Genomic DNA, 18,161 nt, shown 5'->3' with positions numbered 1-18,161 from the left:
AGATACCAGAGCAACTCCCTGCTCGCGTGTGACAGAAGATACTTAATAATGACGTTTATGCATTAACAGTCCAATACAAAAGATACCAGAGCAGTCCCTTGCTCCCATGCGACAAAGATACTTAATAATGCCATTCATGCATTAACAGTCCAATACAAAAGATACCAGGGCAACTCTTTGCTCCCGTTCAACAAAAGTTACTTGATAATGCCATTCATGCATTAACAGTTCAATACAAAAGATACTAGAGCAACTATTTGCTCCCGTTGGACAAAAGTTACTTAATAATGCCATTCTCTAAAAAAGTTATTTGAGAACCTAGAACTCAAAAATCTACATTACTTATCTGCTTTGGTCTAATCCATAAAATTAAAAAATCAAAAAATCAATTAAATCCGAACTATCAGGAAAGAAAAAAAAACTGGATTTTTTAAAGACTCAAAAATCCCAATGAATCTTTCTCAGAGTTACAGTTAGTCTCCTTTTTACATTATGAAACAGATCTGACCTTGTTACAGCACACCTTATCTGCTTCTCAGATAGAGGAATTTACAGCCCAAGGAATAGAGAAAAAAAAATTCTTATTATAAGCCTGCAAACTTGTGGCAAAGGAAAAATCTCTGCTTTTGCCTTCTAAGCCTATTTAAAGCGGCAGTCAATCACAAGCGACTATAAAAACAAGAGAACAACACAGCGGGAAAATCTCTGTCGCTAAGAGTTAAATCCTAGAGGTTCGACTTAGGCCATCCAGACTTCCCACAGAAACTACCCAAACACACAAGCAAGGCTACAGATTTATAAAAATCAGCAGACTTACCGTGTTTTCAGTGGGGTTGATCGCTCCCCTAGTTTGGGTAATAATGGGTTGCCTCAGGTGGCTCAAAGTGTCGCTCCACTGGATTTGTATCTTCCCTCGAGTGTGGTTCCACCATCCCGCGCTGCCACAAAATGTTAGGGATGGAATAATGTGCGGCCTTAATCTGTGAGTGACTACCACTGTACTAATTTCCGACGTAAGAAAATTCACAACAGGCCAGGTTGGTATGGTTTCTCTCCTCGGTACCCCGGGGGAGTTCTGTTTATTACAGGAAGTAAATTTGGTTTTTAAAAACTGAGAAAAAGGGGAGGGTGAAAGGAAAAATGATGCATCATTCTGTATGCTGATTGGTCATTTGAGCGTGGTGTAGCATAAATCATTATCTTGCAAGTCTTCTTAGCTTAAGATTTCAGCATCTTTCCACAAAGACCAATTTTTAGACGTCTTGTATCCATAGTCTCCAGCTCAAGGCTCTAGTCTTAGTTACAGGCAAAGCGAGAAGATGAAATGTTCTGCATTTAGCATTCTGATGTATCGGGGTTAAAGGGTAAGGGAACAGATATTTTTCCAGCAGCAATGGCATATTAATATTATATATATTAGTCATTAGAAACATAAGGGTCATCCCTATCAATGCGAGCACAGGAGAAAGACTCACCATCTCTGCAATAGATAGGGTGATTGCATCGGGTGTCACTTCTGACACCCGGGGCAATCTGTCTATTGGTACAGGTACTGCAGCTCCCATCATGGAATAGTCTGTTCCATGCTGAGAATAGTAGTAATACCTAAAAAAATTTAATAATCGGGAAAAAGTGAAACACACACACACACACAAGTTATTAACCCCTTAAGGTAGCAACCCATTTGGGCCTTAAGGACGCAGACAATTTTATTTTTACATTTACGATTTTTCCTCCTCGCCTTCAAAAAATCATAACTCTTTTATATTTTCATCCACAGACTATTTTGAGGGCTTGTTTTTTGCGCGACCAGTTGTCCGTTGTAATGCCATCACTCACTTTACCATAAAATGTATGGTACAACCAAAAAAATACTATTTGTGTGGGGAAAATAAAAAGAAAACCTCAATTTTGCTAATTTTGGAAGGTTTCGTTTTCATGCCGTACAATTTATGGTAAAAATGACATGTGTTCTTTATTCTTTGGTTCAATACGATTAAAATGATACCCATGATAACCTACTTTTCTATTACTGTTTCACTTAAAAAAAATCACAGACTTTTTAACCAAATTAGTTCGTTTAAAATCCCCCTATTTTGAAGACCCATAACTTTTTCATTTTTCCATATAAGCGGCAGTATGAGGGGTAATTTTTTGCGCCGTGATCTGTACTTTTTATTGATACCATATTTGCTTGTATAAAACTTTTAATAATTTTTTTATATTTTTTGGGGGGAATAAAAGGTTATAAAAAAGCAGCTATTTTGGACTTTTTTTTATTTTACGTTCACGCCGTTCCCCGTACGGTACAATTAACATTTTATTTTAATAGTTCCGATATTTACGCACGTGGCGATACCAAATATGTATATAAAATATTTTTTTAACACTTGTTGGGGGTGAAATAGTTAAAATGGTCCAATTTACGTTTTTATTGGGGGAGGGTTTTAAAAAAAATTTTTACTTAATTTTTTTACTTTTTTTACTTTTATTTTTACACTTTAATAGTTCCCATAGGGGACTATTTATAGCAATCATTTGATTGCTAATCCTGTTCAGTGCTATGTATAGGACACAGCACTGATCAGGGTTATCGGTCATCTTCTGCTCTGGTCTGCGGGAAGGCAGATCAGAGCAGAAGACTCCCGGAAGGCAGCAGAGGCAGGTGAGGGGACCTCCGTCTGCCGTGCTGGATGATAGGATCGCCGCAGCAGCGCTGCGGGCAATGCGATCATCCATCTCAGTGACCGCAATGCTGCAGATGCCGTGATCTGTATTGATCACGGCATCTAAGGGGTTAATGGCGGACATCCACGGGATCGCGGGTGTCCGCCATTACCGGCGGGTCTCTGGCTGCGATCAGCAGCCGGGACCTGCCACGCATGATCCGGGCATCGCTCCGATGCCCGCGGTTATGCTTAGGACCTAAATGTACATCCTGGTGCGTTAAGTACCATGTCACCAGGATGTACATTTACGGCGCTCATCGTTAAAGGGTTAAACACAATATTAAAATACTACTAATAAATAAATATGTAAAAAATTATTTAAAAAATATTATTTTTACATTTAAATGGCACCATTCTACATTTTTATTATTTTTGGCTACATTTTTAGGTCCCTGCCTGTCCATATGAATTGATCCCTGTTTAAAAATTAACAATAACTTTTTTTCTTTTTTGTCTTTCAATTTTTCGTGAACGGGTAGGGCCCAGAAAATTCAGCCCTCAATATTAAATATGTATGAGGAGTGCATTTCATAATTTTTCTTTCTAGTGTTTGTTCTAAATCATTTTTTTTTACTTTTTTAGTCCCATTTATTTAAATTTTATTTTTTCGTGCATTTAGATGTGCTGCCATGAATAATTGTGGGGGTCAGAGCCGAGCCGAGGACAGGGATATCAGTAATATGTATGATACAGTAGGCAAAAAAAGGTAGAGTTTCCCTAATTTACCAAAATTCTATAAATATGCATAGGTCTTCTATCAGAAATTAAAGATACTTCAAATTGTATTTTGCGGAGGCAGACAGCCAGGACACTAATGTATGTATGTATTTAATGTAATTGTAATTACGATGTCATTGTAATTATACAGTATGAGCTGGTTTTAAACGACAAATTACTGCAAAACTCTTCTTGTAATTCCAATGTCTCTGCATATGCAGGAAGACATGGATGGGAGTTATAATTTCAGTAGGATGGAAAGGACTTTTTCCTTCAGTAAAATGTAGAAGGGAATATGTAATGATGGATGTGGGATTACCTTTTTATAAATGTGAAAAATCTTATTTTTTATGTAGGGGATGATGGGAGTTGTAATTCTTGAATAACAGTTGTCCCCGCGTGCAATCACAGTGGTTGCAGCTGGGACCGTCAGGGAGTCACTGGGACCGTATGAATAGAAGAAAGAAAGTTTTAAAATATACAGTAGCTGCTCTAATTGGGGCAAATTATGGTTAATTTAATAATGATACCACAGCCAATTAAGGTTAAGCAGCTATTAGAACATCAAAGGAATGTAGGTCAAGTGGTTTGACCCTAATTGGCTGTGGTTTCATTATTTAATTAAGGTCTTTCCCTCTTATTTCCTGTTCATCATTGATCTGTCTGCTGTGTGAGAGAAAAAAAAAAACAATTATATATACATACGACAAACACATATGTAATCTAATGTGAAAGTTTGCATCTACATTTACTTGAGTGAAAAAAAACCAATATAGATATATACATATATATATATATATATATATATATATATATATATATATATTGTGAGAAGTGTCAGGGACCACCCTTTTGCTGAGGGAAAGGGACACGTGTGTCTTTATCCAAATCAGCCAAGCAGCAGCAAGTTCATACAATCTGACTTGGTCAGGTTTATTAGAAAGGTTGCAAGCCAGGGGGGCGGAGCCTGGTCGCGGACTGGAATGGCTGTGTGAGACGGAGCTCTCCTGCCTGGCACCCCTAACAGCACCGTTTATTCCACTTTCATCTGACTGGTAATGGTGAAAATTGGTCGCTACCAGCCTAGGGACCCATCCGGCATGCCAAAATCTCAGAAAAACCAAGCTGACGTCTCTCAGTTTTTTGCTAAAGGAGCAGACCGCTCCCCGGTCAGGGCGTCCAAGATGGCGCCGGAACCTCCAGCGAGCCTAAACTCTGAGGAAGAGGAGCAAGACAGTGACTCGGAGGGAGCCTCAACCCTTACACCCGCAGTACTGAAAGCTTTCCTAAAGAAAACCCTCACACAAGCGCTGAAGCCCGTGAGAGCGGATCTTGCTGAAATCAACGCCGAGGTCCAGGCTATTGGTCACCGCACGGAGGCCCTGGAGATGGTGTGCGCAGAGCTTACCACCCACTCGGCTGCACTTGCTGACAGATCGGACATGCTTGAATCACATATAAACAGTGCGCTCACTCTTATTGAGGATCAAGAAAACAGAAGCCGGAGGAAAAATATCCGCTTCAAAGGTCTGCCCGAGACCTGGGCGAACCAAGCACTTCCTAAAATTGCGCAGGAAATCTTCGAGGGCCTCCTGGGACCGGATCGAGCAAAGCGCATAGTCATAGAGCGCATCCATAGGGCTCTCAGACCTAAACCTAAACCAAGTGAGCCACCCCGAGATGTTATTTGTGGCTTGCTTTCTTACATGGACACAGCAGCAATCCTGCAAGCGGCCAGAGAGAAGCGACCTATTCACTATGGTGAAGATGAGATCTCGCTATACCAGGACATTGCGCCCACAACACTGATCAAGCGGCACATCATGTGTCCCCTGTTGGAAAAACTGTGAGAAAAAGGACTTACCTATGCCTGGCTCTTCCCCTTCGGCCTCTCTGTCCTGGAGGGAGGTAAACGCATTGTGATTAAGACACCCGAAGATCTTACAGATGCCTGGAGCTCTTTGGACATCTCGCCGACCGAGGTTCCTTCATGGTTACCCCTGTCTGACCAGCTACCTCTCCCACAACTTCCCCGCATAGGGGAATGGAAATAAGTGACCCGTGGTAAACAGCAGAAACTGAAGAAGACCCCGGTGAAAACTCTACCTTCGGACCGCTGAAGCTAAGTATTCATATGCCCATAGTTGTAATTCAGTGACTGTTAGTTTCCGTGAGACATGATCCTGATAGAGACTGTCGGGGAGATTTTTCAAAACCTGTGGAGAGGCAAAGTTGCCCAGTTTTCCATAGCAACCAATCAGATCACTTCTTTCATTTTTCACTGGCCTTGTTAAGAATGAAAGAAGTGATCTGATTGGTTGCTATGGGCAACTGGGCAACTTTGCCTCTCCGCAGGTTTTGATAAATCTCCCCCTGTATGTTCACTCGCACTGTTTGCACTGTCGTCTCATTTCTCTCCCCCTGCCCTCTTCATCCCCCTGTTTTGCACTTTTGAAGTTTCATATTGTTGAACTGAGTGACTGCCGAACCTACTCATGCTGGGATATTGATATTCTATCCAGTATTTGCCCAACCCAACTGCCCCTCCCCATCACCCTAGGAACTGGTCAGATAGGAAGATATGGTGCACAAATTCCTGTGCTCTCCCTCATCCCCCCCCCCCCCATACCCCGGACTCCCGAACTGTATTTTCATAACCCACTCACCTCTTGGTTTTCTCCTGCTGGACTGAGAGACATTCCTTACCTTGGATTATCCACTACATGACAGGCTGATCACTTCCTGGAGCTGTTGCTGTAAATGACTGGTCGGCTCTCCAAGCCGGTTAGAGGTGTTTGACCTGATAATGTTGCTAGAAATCTATACTTTGGTCACCTACTTTTCTTTTATTTTTATATAATTTTTTTTCTACCTGTCTAAACTTAGGCTACATTGATATATTATCCGCATAATGTTTTTTAAAGTTGCAGTAACTTTCCGGACTATTTCATAGTATACTAATAAGGCGAAGTGATGTTATGGTGACCTCGGTTGCATTAGTCACATGACTGTGTCTTTTATTCAAACCGCCCCCCCCCTTCTTGAACTGTCTGTGAACTACACATGTCTCTCAAACCATATTGTCTCCCCCTCCCTCCCCGTCAGTCTTCCTCTTATTTCCTGATAGCTAAAGAGGGCAAAGATCCCTTGGATTGTGGTAGTTTTCGCCCCATATCGATGTTAAACTTGGACCTCAAGATATGTGCAAAACTGTTCTCCAATCGCATCAAAAAATATCTACCTCACCTTATTGACGAGGAACAGACTGGGTTTGTCCCTGGGAGAGAGGGCTGCATGAATACCTCAAAACTGCTACTAGCTATTGCTCACGCAAACTCCACTTGCACACCGTTGACCCTTCTCGGAGTAGACGGCGAGAAGGCCTTCGATAGGGTAGACTGGAACTTTATCGTTGTCACCCTGCGAAAATTCTCCTTCCCGGACCCCTTTATATCTGCAATCCTGTCACTCTATTCAACGCCCTCAGCGTCCTTGTTGGTCAATGACTCTATCTCTCCACCTTTTCAGATACGAAATGGCACCAGGCAGGGATGTCCCCTTTTGCCCACCCTGTTCATTCTAGTAATGGAGACCTTGCTCCAGACGGTCCGTCAGATGCACTCTATCAAAGTTTACCCGATGCCTAATGGCGACTTAAAAACGCTAGTGTCACGATTCGGCTTACAGGTAGTGGATCCTCTGTGTCAGCGAGGGATTGGCGTGGACCGTGCTGGTGGACCGGTTCTAAGAGGCTACTGGTGTTCACCAGAGCCCGCCGCAAAGCGGGATGGTCTTGCTGCGGCAGTAGCAACCAGGTCGTATCCACTAGCAACGGCTCAACCTCGCTGACTGCTGAGAAGGCGTGGGACAGAAGGACTAGGCAGAGGCAAGGTCAGACGTAGCAGAAGGTCGGGGGCAGGCGGCAAGGTTCGTAGTCAAGATGGATAGCAAGGGTTCAGGTAACACAGGCTTGGACAACACTAAACGCTTTCACTGGCACAAGGCAACAAGATCCGGCAAGGGAGTGCAGGGGAAGTGATCAGATATAGCCAGGGAGCAGGTGGAAGCCAATTAAGCTAATTGGGCCAGGCACCAATCATTGGTGCACTGGCCCTTTAAGTCTCAGAGAGCTGGCGCGCGCGCGCCCTAGAGAGCGGAGCCGCGTGCGCCAACACATGACAGCAGGGGACCGGGACGGGTAAGTGACCTGGGATGCGATTCGCGAGCGGGCGCGTCCCGCTGTGCGAATCGCATCCCCGACGGCCATGACAGTGCAGCGCTCCCGGTCAGCGGGACTGACCGGGGCGCTGCAGGGAGAGAGACGCCGTGAGCGCTCCGGGGAGGAGCAGGGATCCGGAGCGCTCGGCGTAACAGCTAGCTTTTGCCGACGAGCTTTTATTTCTTCTGGCGGATCCCCTAAAGAAGGAGGAAATATATAATCAGAAATAATTATATAACCAGTCCTCAAAAAGTAGTGAAAAAGGGAAAGAAAAGGAAAAAATAAATACAAAGAGAAAAGCACAAGGGATAATAGTGATAGTGGTTTAGAATTGAAAATATACTGTAATATGTGAGTAAAAAAAATAAAATAAAATAAAATAAAAATAAATAAATAAATAAATAAAAAATGGAAAATAAAGGTGAGTATGAAGGTTCACAATATCAAAGAAGAGTGGATAAGTGCAAAGTAATAATCAGAAAAATTAGGGGTAATGAAAGATGATAATTTTAAACAATCATATGCATTTATTAAAAATAATGATTAATGCCTGGGCAGGGCCCTTGCTCAGGCATGTGATCTAAATATTCAAATATAAGGATTTAAGAAGTGCCAACTATCTCAAAATATAAAAATGTAAAAATTTAAAATAGTCCTTTATAGCCAAAAAAATCTTATAAAATTGTGTGACTAGCAACAGTATTGAATATAATATCCAGCGATCGGAGAGTCTGTGTACTCCAGTGATACTCCAATGTGAAACACAGTCACCTTAAACTGTAGTAAATGTTTCAATATTTCATTCAGAAGATATAATGTAATTGTTCACTGTTATCCACTTGTGTCCCACAACAGGTGTTTGTAGAATAGCAGTATTAATAGCAAGATATAGTTACAGTTGCTTATATGAAGTCAGGCACAGTACCTCACAGTTTTATTCACCGTGATGATCGGCAGCTGAATGTCTCCAGAGTTGCAGGCTCCGGGGACTGTGGGAGCCCAGTGCCCGCATGGACCGAATCAATCACCACCCTGGTATGGGTAGGGAGGTACTTTTCGTGCCGTGGTTGGGAAGATGTAATGATCCCGATTGCGTTGATGTAGAGCGCTGGGTTATATATCGTAGCCAAGCAGGAATATCGTGCTTTGCACAGCTCAGTGGCCTGTCTGTAGAGAAATCGGCAGCGGCTGCCCGGCGTCCTCGTGGCGTGTGAATAGCGCGCTAATTCAAAGTGGTCCACTAGTCCGGGTCCTACAGCGCTGACTAGGCAGTATCGGCTGATACAGGTATAAAACAGGATTGAGATAGAGATGGCTGATAGATATGAAACAAGGCTAGACGCGTTTCACGACGTAATGTCACATTCTTCAGTAGCCTGATTAGATTAAAAAGGCCAGTACATATGAGGCAGGCTTATATAAGAAAAGAAGAAAGAAAAAAAAAAAAACGATGATGTCACTAACAGGTAAGTGGAATAGAAAGACATAGGGAAAACCTGGAATCGGATCTGACAAATAATATATAGATAGTACAGAGGATAGATTCAAGGATAGTATAAAGTGTGCATAAATTATATTACTCATCTAGTGTAATTGTATATAAATGAATAAATAAATATATATGTAAAAATAATAATAAAATATACATTTTATATAGATAAAAAATCGGAGTGAGAATATAAAGATGTTAAATTGGTAAATACATACGTACACATACATACACATACATAGATATATACAGATGTGTACATACATATAGAATAAAATCATATCAGGAAGATATGGAAAATAGTGTGTAGGACATCATAGGAATAAATTACACTAAATTTGATCAATCAGTAGATAAATGGACAATGTGACATTTACTGTAAAACAAATAAAAATAATGTGTGAGAAGTGAAAAAGGAAAAGATGAAAAGAAAAAAGAAGAAAACAGACAGACAAATGTATAATAAAAAACAATGAAAAACTATATTAAAATATATGCTAAAATGTGACATGGTACTCAAGCAGAATGTAACAATCTCACAGTTTGGCAGTAGAAGACACAGTGAAGGATAAGAATACATGACAGGCTGTTCACTTCCTGAAGCTGTTGCTGTAAATGACTGGTCGGCTCTCCAAGCCGGTTAGAGGTGTTTGACCTGATAATGTTGCTAGAAATCTATACTTTGGTCACCTACTTTTCTTTTATTTTTATATAATTTTTTTTCCTACCTGTCTAAACTTAGGCTACATTGACATATTATCCGCATAATGCTTTTTAAAGTTGCAGTAACTTTCCGGACTATTTCATAGTATACTAATAAGGCGAAGTGATGTTATGGTGACCTCGGTTGCATTAGTCACATGACTGTGTCTTTTATTCAAACCGCCCCCCCCCCCTTCTTGAACTGTCTGTGAACTACACATGTCTCTCAAACCATATTGTCTCCCTCTCCCCGTCAGTCTTCCTCTTATTTCCTGATAGCTAAAGAGGGCAAAGATCCCTTGGATTGTGGTAGTTTTCGCCCCATATCGATGTTAAACTTGGACCTCAAGATATGTGCAAAACTGTTCTCCAATAGCATCAAAAAATATCTACCTCACCTTATTGACGAGGAACAGACTGGGTTTGTCCCTGGGAGAGAGGGCTGCATGAATACCTCAAAACTGCTACTAGCTATTGCTCACGCAAACTCCACTCGCACACCGTTGACCCTTCTCGGAGTAGACGGCGAGAAGGCCTTCGATAGGGTAGACTGGAACTTTATCGTTGTCACCCTGCAGAAATTCTCCTTCCCGGACCCCTTTATATCTGCAATCCTGTCACTCTATTCAATGCCCTCAGCGTCCTTGTTGGTCAATGACTCTATCTCTCCACCTTTTTAGATACGAAATGGCACCAGGCAGGGATGTCCCCTTTTGCCCACCCTGTTCATTCTAGTAATGGAGACCTTGCTCCAGAGGGTCCCTCAGATGCACTCTATCAAAGTTTACCCGACGCCTAATGGCGACTTAAAAATGCTAGCTTTTGCTGACGATCTTTTATTTCTTCTGGAGGATCCCCTAAAGAGTATGCCCAGCCTGTTGCAGCTATTCACAGATTTCGGTCCGGTTTCAAATTTCAAAGTTAATCTCTCCAAATCCGAAATTCTCAAAATACACCTTCCTCCAGATGTCACCTCTAAACTTAAATCGCAATCCCCGTTTAGATGGGCCCCCTCCCATTTAAAATACTTAGGAATTCACATCACTCCCACACTTGAATCCCTATATGATGCCAATTTCGCTCCTGTGCTGAAGGAAATAGTTACTCATCTAGCAGAATATGACCTCGCCTTAATTTCCTGGTTGGGCAGACGCAATGTCCTCCAATGCTATATCCTCCCAAAGATCACCTACACATTTCAAATGCTGCCCATTGCGCTTCCTGAACAATTCTTTATATCAATAAAATCCATGTTCTCTAAATATGTTTGGAAACAAAAAAGACCCTGTCTGTCCCACACACTACTTTCACGGACCAAAGATAAAGGGGGCATAGGGTTGCCAGATGCTCGAAAACTGTACCAGGCTGTTCAGTTGAAGAGATGGGTCCACCTAACCCAAATTACTGAGTCGACACATCTCACTACCTGGGCCCGCTCTGTTTATAACGGTGACCACCTTGGGGATCTCTGGCTTCCCCACGGAAGGGAGGGAGAAAGACTGATCTTTTATATAGAGGAATCTTCACTTCCTGGCACAAGCTTTCCCCACTACTAGCTCCCTCAACCTCCCCATCATCTTATACCTGTGGTGGTTGGGTTAGATACACCCACTTTTAAATCCATGTGGTCCAAATTTTCCAAGGTGGCAGTTTCGGAGCAACTCACTGACGGTGGGGTTCCGAACGAGGAGGTGATAATGGCCATTGCGCCCGAAAGGTCACACTCCTTTTTACATATGCGACATATTAAAGACCATTGTGCAAAATTTGTACAGGATTTTTTCCGCTTTGAGACCTGACTGACTTTGAGCACTCCCTGCAATCTTTGGTGGGCAGACTTTGGACTCTATCCAGATCCATGGTGGCATGCGGGAATGCGGCTGCTGTGAGTAGGCCGGGTTTCCTCGCTTCATGGGAGTCTGAATTAAATCATTCCTTCCCTGATGTTGAGGTTGAACGTATTCTATCCAATTCACATGGGCACTCTAAATGTATACGTTTACAGGAGACACATTACAAAGTTTTATCCCGATGGTACAGGGTTCCCGAGTTTCTGCATGCCCATGGTCTCGCTCCATCAAATCTATGCTGGAGGTGCCAGGCTGATGTTGGGTCCCAAATACATATCTGGTGGAACTGCCCCACCATAGCGAAGTTCTGGAGTGACATCGGATCGGCGATTTCCCTGATAGTGGGCAGTGACATCAACCTCACTCCTGAAGCGGTCCTGTTAGGCTGCCCTTCCGTTGACTATGTCCCATCCTCAGACCTCTTGGCAAATAATTTTATTGCTGCAGCTAAGTCTTTGATACCCCTGAAGTGGCTCCAGCCTACTCCTCCCTCCTTGCAGGAATGGTTGGAGAAGGTTTCTCAGATTTGTCAATTTGAGGAGATGACACACAGGGCGAACCGCTCTCATGAATCATTCCTCAAAATATGGCAGCCACGGCTCGACTCACAATTCTCACACAAATAGACACACACTGAGCACCCCCCCCCCCCCCTTTTAAACCTTTTGTCTTTCCCTCTTCTTCAGAGAGACCATTCCTTCTCTTTCCTCCCTCAGTGCTCGCGGCTCTGATATCTGATCTCTGATCTCACATACCAGTCCCCCTTCCCAATCTACTTTACTACTTCATCATACTCACTCAGTTTCCCCATGCCAGCTGGTGCCATTGTTACTTACAGTGGGTGAGCGGTCCTCCTCCTCAATATACACTTGGAACATATGAATATGATTATGTATGATGAGGTACAGGTGTACATATTCAATCCATTATGCATTTCTGCCTTATATTGTAATAATTTTCAAGCAATTTTAATGTTTTTAATGCACTATATAGCACTTTATGTATATTTACACAAAAGTATACATTACTATTGTGTTTCACTTATGATATTATGCACAGCTTATGCACTTTTATATTATTTTGGAACTAACTGACACTGTGTTTGTTTTGTGATTGATGAATTGTTCACAATTGTTCACCTTGGACTTATTTGGAATGCTGCACTTGTTGTTGTGATGGACTATATATATATATATATATATATATATATATATATATATATATATATATATATATATTCAAAAACAATGCAGCACTACTTCACCATTAGATGCCCGATGCCAGCGCCCCTACTCGATCAAAGTCCATGTAATAGAAAACAATGGCGCAGCACTCCAAAATTGCAAAAAAGTGTAAAAATGTATTCCTTCATGTCAAAAAAGTGTAAAAATGTATTCCTTCATGTCAAAATTCAAAGCAACATTTCAGCTCCCCACTGGAGCTTTTTTTTCAATTTGGCGAATGTGCCGAATCAAATTTTTCTAAAATTTGCTCATCTTTGGGCACATGGGCACTCTAGATGTATACGTTTACAGGAGACACATTACAAAGTTTTATCCCGATGGTACAGGGTTCCCGAGTTTCTGCATGCCCATGGTCTCGCTCCATCAAATCTATGCTGGAGGTGCCAGGCTGATGTTGGGTCCCAAATACATATCTGGTGGAACTGCCCCACCATAGCGAAGTTCTGGAGTGACATCGGATCGGCGATTTCCCTGATAGTGGGCAGTGACATCAACCTCACTCCTGAAGCGGTCCTGTTAGGCTACCCTTCCGTTGACTATGTCCCATCCTCAGACCTCTTGGCAAATAATTTTATTGCTGCAGCTAAGTCTTTGATACCCCTGAAGTGGCTCCAGCCTACTCCTCCCTCCTTGCAGGAATGGTTGGAGAAGGTTTCTCAGATTTGTCAATTTGAGGAGATGACACACAGGGCGAACCGCTCTCATGAATCATTCCTCAAAATATGGCAGCCACGGCTCGACTCACAATTCTCACACAAATAGACACACACTGAGCACCCCCCCCCCCTTTTGAACCTTTTGTCTTTCCCTCTTCTTCAGAGAGACCCTTCCTTCTCTTTCCTCCCTCAGTGCTCGCGGCTCTGATATCTGATCTCTGATCTCACATACCAGTCCCCCTTCCCAATCTACTTTACTACTTCATCATACTCACTCAGTTTCCCCATGCCAGCTGGTGCCATTGTTACTTACAGTGGGTGAGCGGTCCTCCTCCTCAATATACACTTGGAACATATGAATATGATTATGTATGATGAGGTACAGGTGTACATATTCAATCCATTATGCATTTCTGCCTTATATTGTAATAATTTTCAAGCAATTTTAATGTTTTTAATGCACTATATAGCACTTTATGTATATTTACACAAAAGTATACATTACTATTGTGTTTCACTTATGATATTATGCACAGCTTATGCACTTTTATATTATTTTGGAACTAACTGACACTGTGTTTGTTTTGTGATTGATGAATTGTTCACAATTGTTCACCTTGGACTTATTTGGAATGCTGCACTTGTTGTTGTGATGGACTATATATATATATATATATATATATATATATATATATATACATATATATTCAAAAACAATGCAGCACTACTTCACCATTAGATGCCCGATGCCAGCGCCCCGACTCGATCAAAGTCCATGTAATAGAAAACAATGGCGCAGCACTCCAAAATTGCAAAAAAGTGTAAAAATGTATTCCTTCATGTCAAAAAAGTGTAAAAATGTATTCCTTCATGTCAAAATTCAAAGCTACGTTTCAGCTCCCCACTGGAGCTTTTTTTTTCAATTTGGCGAATGTGCCGAATCAAATTTTTCTAAAATTTGCTCATCTCTAATGCTAACAATACCAGGCCACATGTTGTTTGTGCTCCTGCGAGCAGCCTGCATGACCTAAACATGCTGCCATGGTCTGCAGCATTTTTGGATTTGCCATCAAGCACATCTGGGATGTCACTGGTCAGCAGTTATAAAGAGAGTAACCTGTAGTGGATCTTAATAATGTACATGCCCAAATGCATTAAGAGTGGCAGAACATTACTCAGACAACCATTACTAACCTAACTGATTGCATGTCAAGGCATGTGTGTTTGTGTGTTTTTTTTTTACTTGCAGCACTCAAATTCAACACAGAATAAATTGAGTTGTTTTGAATACTTTGTTTTCATTTTACAGTTGTTTTTGTATCATTAACGTATCTGTTAATTCTGTGATTTCCATAATTCCCCAATGTTTCCCTCTTGGTGTTGCAATTTCAATGTTGAGGACTGTATTATCCTGTTATTAGGTACACTCTCTGAAACTATTTGTAATGTCTATTTTTGTATTCTTCTGTTTTAGGTGTCTATTCAGACATTAGGCACTGTTCAGACTTTGTTTATGTGTATTATCAGTTTCTGTGCTATTCCCCCTGGAGGAGGAATAGTTAATGCTCTGAGCCAATGACTGCATGGGTGAGGTTTTATATCCAAAGCTCTGTTGGAAGTCCAGGCTGGTTATTTTAGCAAAATGCTACTATGACATCTGTTTTATGATGCACCTTGCTTTGTCTGTCTTAATATTTATCTGAGTTTTAACCAGGATTTTGCCTGTTTGATTTTGATTTTAGTCGGCTCGCTTTTTAGGACTTCTGTCTCTTTTTAGGATCTGTATGTCTGTTCTGCTTTGCTTAGTTTGTGTTCACACTGTGAGAATCCTGTCCTGTCCCTCCACATTATGGAGTTTGGTTTTGAATTTATCCTGTCTTGTATCTTGAAAAATATCCTGTCTAGTATTCTGACCAGTGTTGTAGAGTTTGATTTTCTTGCATCTATTTTTATGATGTTCATGTTAGTTATCTTAGTCCAGTGTGAACAGTGTTCTATGTTCCTGATCAGTTTTGTGTTTTACATTCTGTTCTTCTGTTCATTCCTGCATTTCCTGGCTTCTGCTATTTACTCACTTTATACCTTTTCTAGTTCATATATTCATATCTGCTGTTTATCTGGATTTCGGTTTGTGAACTGTTTGCTAATACACTATATTCTGTTCTGCCCTGTTAGTATTTGTATCCTGTCTGGTTTATCTGTTCTGGTTTTTGTATTCCTGTTCTGTTTCTGTCCTATGACTAAATATTTATATTATCTTTTGTTTCACGCCCATTGCACTTTAGTGCTGGGAGGGAGGGACCGGCTTCAAATTGTCAATCCACTGTTTAGGGTGGATGGGCAAGTAGGCAAGGAGAGTTTTACTAGGGATAGCTTAGGGCTCACTCTCTCTGTCCTCCCAGTTGGTCATGACACTCTTGTAGTGATCTCTGGTATGGTTGAAGCTGGGTGCAAATGAGAGATGTCACCCTCCATACAGTATTAACCTACCTATAATATGATGAAACTGTATGTAAAGTATTAACATTTGGTTATTGAGGCTTTAGTCTGGATCCAGGCCTCAGACTAAAATGCATTATTCCCCTATCCATTTGCCTAGTGTCCACCTATTCTCCTCCCATTCCTAGAAATCAAGAAAACAGGCCTTACCAATTGTAGAAGCAATGCGTTTGAAATTAACCCTTCCAATGCTGGATAATGTCAGGAAGTAAGGGATTTTTTTTTAATTTGTCATTAAATGGTACACTATGGATGTACAAATACAAATATAATTTTCTTTCTTTATAACAGACTCTTAAAAAGGAAAGAGGAAAAAACAAATAAACAAAAAGGAAAATCAACTGTGTCCCCAAGGCCAAAATAAACTGTTTCCTTTGTGTCCTAAGGGGTTAAGGGTTAGCCACAAAGGATATAGAGATCAGAGCGGATGAACTAGCTGACGCCATTGAGTGTGACCGTGCTCTCCTGATGGACCATACTGAACGTTTGGACTTAATTGACCTTAAATTAGAGGACCTGGAAAACAGGTCCCGCATACGGATTCGTGGATTGCCTGAAACAATTACGGATCTTCCAGCTGCAGCTTTAGACCTCTTTGCCAGCCTCCTGCCTCAAACCGATGTGACTATGCTGAGACTAGACCGCATACACAGAGGCCTGGGACGCCCTAAAGCCCCGGATGTACCCAGGGATGTGGTACTCCGGCTACATTACCCTGAAATGCGTGACAAAATCCTGCAGGCTGCCAGAAACGTCCTCCCTCTCACGGGGCTCCCACCCGCAGTACATCTTTATGCTGACCTGGCTCCGTCCACATTAGAGAGGAGATGCAATATGAGACCGGTCACCCTAGCTTTACAAAAAGCACAGATCCGCTACAAATGGGGGTTTCCCTTTAACCTGCAATTTCAACTTTGCTCCCATACTTACGTGGTTTGCTCCCCTTCAGAGGCGATGGAAATTCTGCGCAAGGAGAACATCCCCTACTATGAGAACGCCACGCCACCTTCCAAGTCGCCGGCACTCAAAAGAATGTGGCAGAGGACAGAGGTCCCTCACAAATGACACCACACTCACACCCAGAAAGTGGGATGACTCCCCTCACCGTTACCCACTGGATCCAAGTTGTGGTTCATATCTTCGAGATGTTCTTCTGGACTTTCCTGACTCGGCCGTCCCGGGACTGCTTCACTGAGTATCATTGGAATATCATCAGTTCGGGTCGTATGCTTGCTTACCTTATTTTTGTTTATCTTTTCTTTTTCTTTTTTACCATTTTTTCCATACTCTTGGAATATTTTTTCCTTTAAGTTTCCAGGACATTATTGTGTCTCTATGTTGAACGGGACTTTTCCTACATATGCCTTTAAGTATAGGATAATAGTTCCTCACTGTTTACTCCCCGCTACATAATAGCTCTCATGTATTGCAGTTCTGTAACTGTTTATTATATGTCACCTGGGGATTTGGCCTGGCCCCAATTTTTTTTTTTTTGGTCTCCTGGCCAGTTGGATTTTCCTGTTGCCCCTTATTAGTGGGATGTGCGAGACCCCAAGTCGCCTTTTGGCAGGTTCTGTTACCAGGTCTTTCCTCCCACTGGTTCTTCTATTTCACTGGTTTTTCGTTACTGTCTCCCCTGTCTTAGTCCTTCTTAGTCTGGTCTACCCTGTCTGTCTTGTCTTGGGTATCTTTCCCAATAGTGTAGCTGTTGTGTCTGGTGTTTACTGTCCCTACCCGCTAGCTAGTTTATCGGTCCATCCTCTATCCCCCCTGTTTCTGTCCTATTTTTTCAGAGATGTCTATTTGATTGCTCATGTGTCGTATATTATCACATAACGTACGGGGCTTGAATTCCCTAGTGAAAAGAAAAAAAAGCGTTCCTTGATTATCTGAAACATAAGCCTGATATTCTTAGCCTCCAGGAAACCCACTTTACGACAAAGCCGTTTCCTAAACATTTTCATAATGCATATTCCCGTAGTTATATGGCCTCTTACACTACTAAATCTAGAGGTGTTATGACACTATTACATAACGATTTCCCGTTCACACCTCA

This window comes from Hyla sarda, chromosome 5, assembly GCF_029499605.1.
Source record: "Hyla sarda isolate aHylSar1 chromosome 5, aHylSar1.hap1, whole genome shotgun sequence".
NCBI lineage: Eukaryota > Metazoa > Chordata > Amphibia > Anura > Hylidae > Hyla > Hyla sarda.
This window is presented reverse-complemented; position numbering follows the sequence as displayed.